We start from the raw sequence: 7,462 nt of genomic DNA, 5'->3' as shown, positions 1-7,462 counted from the left end.
AAAAAAAGGTCATTTAAAAATTACAAAAAGCCAAGCACTAGTGGCTCAAGTCTATAATCCTAGCTACTTAGGAAGCTGAGATCTCTGACTCAGGTTGAAAGCTAGGCCAGACAAACAAATTCTTGAGATTCTTATCTCCAATTAACTAGCAAAAAGTTTAAAGTGGGGTTGTGGCTTAAGTGGTAGAGCACCAACTGTGAGCAAAAATGCTGAGAGCCAGGCTGGGAAGGTGGCTCACTGGTAGAGTGCTTGCCTTGCATGCATGAGGCCCTGGGTTCCATTCCTTAGTAATACATTAGCAGAAAAAGCTGGAAGTGGTGCTGTGACTCAAGTGGTAGAGTACTAGCCTTGAGCTGAATTGCTCAGGGACAGTGCCCAGGCCCAGAGTTCAGCCCCCATGACACACACACAAAATGCTGAGAGCCCAAGGCCCTGAGTTCAAACCCTGGTGCTGACATAGGCATATAAAAAATAATCATCATAAAGAAGTTTATAAGTCTAATAATAACAAGTATCTTAATAAATACCACTGAAATTTTAGTGTTATGCCATTTTGAAACAATATTAAAGGCTTGGGTAGAGTTGTTATAGGTTAGTTTTTTTTTTTAATGTGAAGGTCATATTCACTTTCTTTTCTAGAAAAAGACTACATGGATTTCCTGAGGTTTTATAATAAACAAACCAGGGGCTAGGAATGTGGCTTAGTGGTAGAGTGACTGCCTGGCAGGCACAAAGCCCTGGGTTCAATTCCTCAGCATCACATAAACAGAAAAAGCTAGAAGTGGCACTGCAAGCAAAAAGAAGCTCAGGGATGGTGCTCAGGCCCTGAGTTCAAGATCCAGGACTGAAAATAAAATAAACCAAAACAAACTTCTCTATGTCCCAGTGTGACCTTAATCAAGAATTACACATTTTAAGGGCTGGAAGAATGGCTCACGTGGTAGAACATCTGTCAGTAAGCACAGGTCCTCAATTTGAATTTCAACACAGAGAAGAAAAAGTAGGAAAAAGAAAAGGAAGGGAGGAAGGGAGGGGAGAAAAAGGAAGGAAAGGAGAAAAGGATGGAAAGGAGAAATGGATGGAGGGAGGATTGTGAATTTTAAGGTTTCAAAGAGGCTAGGAATTAAAATTAGATTTCCACTAATCACTGGCCTTTGTTATGTCCCTGTCTACATTTTAAATTTTATTTGAACTTCCTGTTGGACAGTAACACGATGCTGGGTCACGTTTCTATAAAATCTTCTAAGTCAGTGAATGAAACACATAAACAAAGTTGCTGGGCCTAGATCAGATAACTGATAAGATCAGTTCCTCAGAGTAGCTTTGACAGAAGCAAACATGCTCCAGGTGATATAATTTATTACTTCCTCCTGGTCAGAACAACCTCAAACCTTATCTGTGGAAGGGCTGGGGAGCAGACCAGGTAAGGCACCAGCTTACTGACAGACAGCTGGGTGTTGGGTGTCAGGTTCCCAGCCCACACCCCAGAAGTCACTCACAGGGGTGCTTGCAGCTGGAGTTCCAGTCCAATGTTTTGGTTTCCCCGTCTTTTAAACCCCTCTAGCTTTTGCCTGCTAGCTCTGGGATGAAGGGTCCTTGTTCTGGGGACTTACCTCGGGTGCTGTTGAGTATCCTTGAGTGAAATTGTCACTCGATCTTGGAAAAAGCATGCAGCCTTGCGCACTGGTAAAAACATATCTACAAGTACCCATGCTTTAATGGAAAGCCTACTTTAAGGGGGACAAGAGTGATTTCTTTCACTTAGAACGAGCTGCTTGAAAAAGCTCTGCATGTTTCTTTTGAAACTTTATAGGCATTGAATCATATCCCATTCTCCCCTTTCCTCCTGCCTGGCAGCCACTAGTCTCCTGTGTCTGTAGGAGCTGTTTCTGATACCTGGTCTATGTAAAACCACACAGAGAGGGCTTTATTCCACCTGATCTAATGTCCTCCAGGCTCTTCCATATGGTTGGATTTCTATCTGTCTATCATCTGTCTATCTGTCTGTCTATCTATCTATCTATCTATCTATCTATCTATCTATCTATCTATCTATCTATCTATCTATCTACTCAGCATCTCACAACAAGTGTAGGCAGGTATCGAACTCTACAGCCTCCTTGGTTGATGAGATTACAGGCAAGCCTCATTATACCTAGTGATCTTCTTATTTTTAAGGCTGAAGAGTATTTTACTATCTGTATCTTCTATATTTTCTTTCTGGGAACTTAAGTTGTTTCAATAACTCGACTCCTGTGAGAAATGCTGCAATGAATAATATAGTGAAGATACCACTTGGAGATCTTCAAGTCTTTTGAATATAGAATCAAAATTAGGAATACCAGACCACACAATAGTTCTATTTCTAAGTTTTTGCAGAAACGCCATAGATGATTACTAAATATAATAGTGTATTCTGGATGAAATCATAGACCAGGAAAAGAAATAAGGTAAATACTAAGAAAATATGAAAGAAGTATGAGACTTCAATTTATGATAACATATCAAGCCCAGAGCCAATGTTTCATGCTTTTAACGCTAGCTACTCAAGGAACTGAGACCTGGATATTGTGGCTCAAATTCAGCCTGGGCATAAAGTGCAAGAGACTCCATCTCATAAATAACCAGCATAATACTGGACAGAAAGCATGGCTCAAGTGGTAGAGCAATAACCAAACAAGCGAGAGTTACTGAGTTCCAACCTTAATTTTACACGCACGCGCGCGCACACATACATACACACACACACACACACACACAGGGGATTGGTTAATTAGTTGTGACAGACCATAGAAATGTCCAAAGATTCATGATAAAGGTACTAGGTAAATCTCTTCATTAGCTTGGCAATTTTTCTGCAAATCTAAAACTATTCTGAAATTAAATTTTATTTAAAAATTAAAGATGATTACTTGGGAGGGAGAGACTACAGAGTCGCTGTTGGAAGCTGCCAGGACAGAAAAGTTCATGAGACTTCAATCTCAACCAATGGCTGGACATGGTATCATGGTATCATGTCATCCCAACCACAGGGGAAACATAATGACTAGCGAGGGTAGCATGTGTCTGTCACCCCCAGAGACACAAGGAAGCACAGTAGGAGGATTGCAGCCCAGACTGGCCCAGGTATAAAGCAAGACCTTACCTCAAAACTAACCAATGCAAAAGAGGGGCTGGCAGCATGGCTCAAGTGGTAAAGCACCTGTCTAGCAAGCTTGATGCCTTGAGTTCAATCCCTAGTACTGCCAAAAGAAACAAAATTAAATACAAAACATTTAAATGAGTAAAAGAAGCTTCCGAGTGGTCCCAAATGCTAATAAATGATACATGTCTGAAGTGATGAATCTGATAACTCCTCCTTATCTGTTATACATTGTCCAGTGTATAGTGAGATATCACACTGTGTCCTACAAATATGTAAATTATTACATGTCGGGTGAAAGTGTTACAGGTTGGTGAGATAGCTCAGTCATAGCATTTTCCTAGTGTACATGAAAGCCTGGTTCAGTCCCCAGCACTGTAAAATATGAAGACATTTTTAACTAAGTGAAAAGACACTTTAGTGACACATGCCAAAACATTAACAGTAGCAAAATATGCAATTTTACAATACAATAATGATACTCTAGTATTTGGTAGTACTTATCAAGTGAAATATAATAGAGACGAAAAATCACCTACTATAGCTGTCTGATTTTTTAATTATTATTATGTATTATCTATTTATCCTTGTTTTAAAAAATACAAATAATTAAGTACAAACTCGCACATAAGTGTATCTCATTCCTAATCAGGGAAATTATACTTTGTGAAATCACTGACTTTCTTAACAAAGCACACTATACTGCACATTGTTTCTAGAACTAAATATTGTGGAACACTGCTACCTTGTGATGACTTGTGATATCACAGGCAACTATTAATGCTCAGGTTCATTTTGTTTATTTTTTTAACTGCCACCTCCTAAATAATAATTTTGACAAATATACCTTTAGTTTGAACCAAGATCAAAAGAATTAACAATGCTGGAGTCTATATAGAATAGCAACAAGGACAGAGGTTGTCACTCAGATAAAGTATTATAGGAGTATACGAAGGATTTTATTTATTTATTTATATCACATGTTATAGTTTGGGTTTTGAAAATCCCCCAAAGGCCCATATTGAAAGTTTGGTTCTTACTCAATAGCACCATTGGGAGAGGACTGATCTCTTGGAGGTATGGCCTAGGGGAGGAAGGTAGGCCATCTGGGATGTGTCCTTGGAAGGAATAGAGAAGCATTAGTCTCAGCTTCCCCCACCCCACTCATTCTCTCTCTGTCTCTCTGTCTCTCTGTCTCTCTCTCTGTCTCTTCTCTCTCTGTCTCTCTCTCTGTCTCTGTCTCTCTCTCTCTCTCTCCACCTCCCCCATCCAGCTTCCTGTGAGTATCTCCTCCCCCACGTGCTCCCACACGCTGTGCTGTATTGCTACAGGTACAAAGGCAACAAGACCAAAATTTTCTCTTCTAAGTGAACTCACCTCCAGCACTTGGAAATTTGACTAATGAACCATGAAAAACTAGTTTTGGGTGTAGGATTAAAATTTTAATCATGAGCTTAAATATTTCTCTAGCAGATAATGTGTATCATTTGACATCAGTTGGAGAAGAGTTGAGAGTTGAGGGAAGAGTTACAGTCAGAAAGGTTCTGAAAAGGTTCAGAAAAGGTTCTGGATCTTTTTCATTGACTAAATGTTAGGTCACAAACTTGCCATTGAGGCTGAGACAGGGTTGGAGTGAGGCATGGGGTGACACTTCAGATGACAGAAGGGGTGGCTCTTCACCCTGCAATTCTAGGAAGTCAGGAGAAATAACGGTGGCACAAAACACCCACAGATGAACATATAGATAATTACATGCACCTAGTTGCAATGGAAATGAAAGGCCAATGGCTAAGTAAAGGACTTAGCTGTTTCTTCTTCTACAAGGACTTTAGAATTCATAAATTCTCACATACATTCTCCAATTTACATGCTCATGTCATCTAAAATTTAGTCTGTAGTTTTTGCACCAAAATTTGAGTGCAACATTAATTTTCCTCCTGGAATTGCAATTGCCTTTCTTCTAAAAAACATCCTTATTTTGTTTTCCTCATTTCTTTCTCTTCTGAAAATCCATCTCTCCTTGGTCTGAATTATCCTATTTTCCAAGGGTATTCTGCTGCTTCTCAGACTTCTCTTTTCAGCCATCTCTTCTCTGGTGCCCACTTTTCTATCCCCGCTTTTCTCTTTAAGGAACAATTTCTTATTGTTGGAAAAAACCATGTTTCTTTTAAAGATATGTATTGATCTAAGAATATTTTAACTAAATGAAGAGAAGGGTTGGACTGTTCAATCATGATTCAATTATTTATTTATTTTGTTGGTCATGGGGCTTGTACTCTGGGCCTGGGCACTGCCCCTCAGCTCTTCAGCTCAAGACTAGGGCTCTACCACTTGAGCACAACACTACTTCCAGCTTTTTCTGCTTATGTGGTACAGAGGAATCAAACCCAGGGCCTCATACATGTGAGGCAAGCACTCTACCACTGAACCACCTTCCCAGCCCCCTCATGATTCAATGTTTAAGCACATTTGCTAGCATAAATTAATTGCACATAGGGGTTTCATTGTGATGTTTATGGCATACATGCAGATTACGTTGATCAAACTCACTCTGTCCATTTCACCCCACCCATTCTGTCCCTACTTTTAAAAAGATGTGGATTCGTAGGCTCCTAGCTCTCTTTTCTTCTTGCAGTTCATCTCATCCATGTCCATGACTTCATGATAGTATTAGAAAATTCTCTGTATTTCCACCTTGGACTGACCCCAAGAGCCAAGGGCCACGCCCACAGCTGACACCTCATAGAAATTACTAAATGAATATGCCTCTGAGTCATCTCTTCTGCTTCTCATTCACTGGTCTTTTATCCCAGCACATCTGAACTTTTATTTGTATTTATTTATTTGTTTTTACTGAAATAGACATCCTTTCATGACTCTAAATCAGTGAATGTCCACACATTCATTCTGCTTGGAATACCAGTTCTACCCTGTGACTGGTACTTAGCAGGTTCTCTGCACAAATAAATGAAAACAACTTAGAGGTGCAGTCCAGGAGAAAGTATATACCTGAGGAATTGCCAAAAGAAGGAAGGACCTGCCATACACAGCAGTTTTTCCCAGGTAGTGTATAAATAAAATACACCTTTGAGGCAATCATATGATCTTCTCTTACATTACCCAGTCTAGAAACTAGATTTAATGAATCAAAATTCTGTAGAATAAATTGGAACAAAAACAAAAGATCAAGCAAACCAACTTCTGATAAAGAACTGACAATGAAGATGTTCCCAAACCCCCAAATCTAGGCAGCAAAAAGACATCAGTGTACACAAATGCATTAACTGAAATATGTTATATCCAAGGGAGAATTCAAATGTTGTAATTTCTTAGGAAGGCTAACTCACAGTACAACAAAATAAATACCAGGAAACTTGTACTTGAAAGGTGAAGGGGGTCAAGGAGAGTGAGGTAGACAAATTAAGAGAGAAAAGGGGGAGGGGAGAGAATGCGGTCATAAAAGTCAATGCATGTCCTACAAAATTAAGACAATTGAGAGGAGGGGGAAGGTTTGGATAGTGGAAAATGGTGAAGGGGTGACATCAGTCAAGATGCATTGTATTCATAAACTGCTTTGTTGGATGGCAACTTCTTTGTACAACTACTTAAAGAAAATAAAATACAATTTCAATTATATTTTTATTTTTTATGTGGAAGCTAGATGTAAAGTATACCTAGACATGATAACTTACACAAGACACAAACACAGACTAAAGGAGCATACCCTTAGGCGAGGAACCCAAAGGTATAACTTCTCTGACCATTCAAAATACTGTTTATCGAAACAAATTCCAAGAAGTGGAAACATGTTTTTTGTAGTTGTTATTGGTGATGGTGGTGTTTGGTTTTGCTTTTAGGTTATTCTTTTGTTGGGAGAAGGGGGGAAAGAGGGGGCAGAAAGGGAGGGAGGAAGGATGAACAAATGCAATCATGGTCCTCAGTATACACTATGTGGAAAATAAGCTATGCAACTCGTGGGTAGAAAAGGGAAGGAAAAACTGGAGCAAAGGGAAGGAAAGGGTGACATTGTCTAAGAAAGAAATGTACTCACCACCTGACTCATGAAAATGGTAACCCCTTTGTATAACATCTGAAAAATAACAGATTATATTACAAAAAACAAAAAGCTCATTAAATGCTTGAGGGGATGTGGGCAGAAGGGGACCCTACTGCATTGTTGGTGGGAGTGTAAACTTGTTCAACCGCTTTGGAAAGTAGTATGGAAGTTCCTCAAAAGACTTCACATAGAGCTCCCCTATGACCCAGCAATCCCACTTTTGGGCATTTACCCAAATGTTTACAAACAAGACCACACTAAAG

This window comes from Dipodomys ordii, unplaced genomic scaffold, assembly GCF_000151885.1.
Source record: "Dipodomys ordii isolate 6190 unplaced genomic scaffold, Dord_2.0 Scaffold32, whole genome shotgun sequence".
Taxonomy (NCBI): Eukaryota; Metazoa; Chordata; class Mammalia; order Rodentia; family Heteromyidae; genus Dipodomys; species Dipodomys ordii.
Note: the sequence above shows the minus strand (reverse complement) of the source record.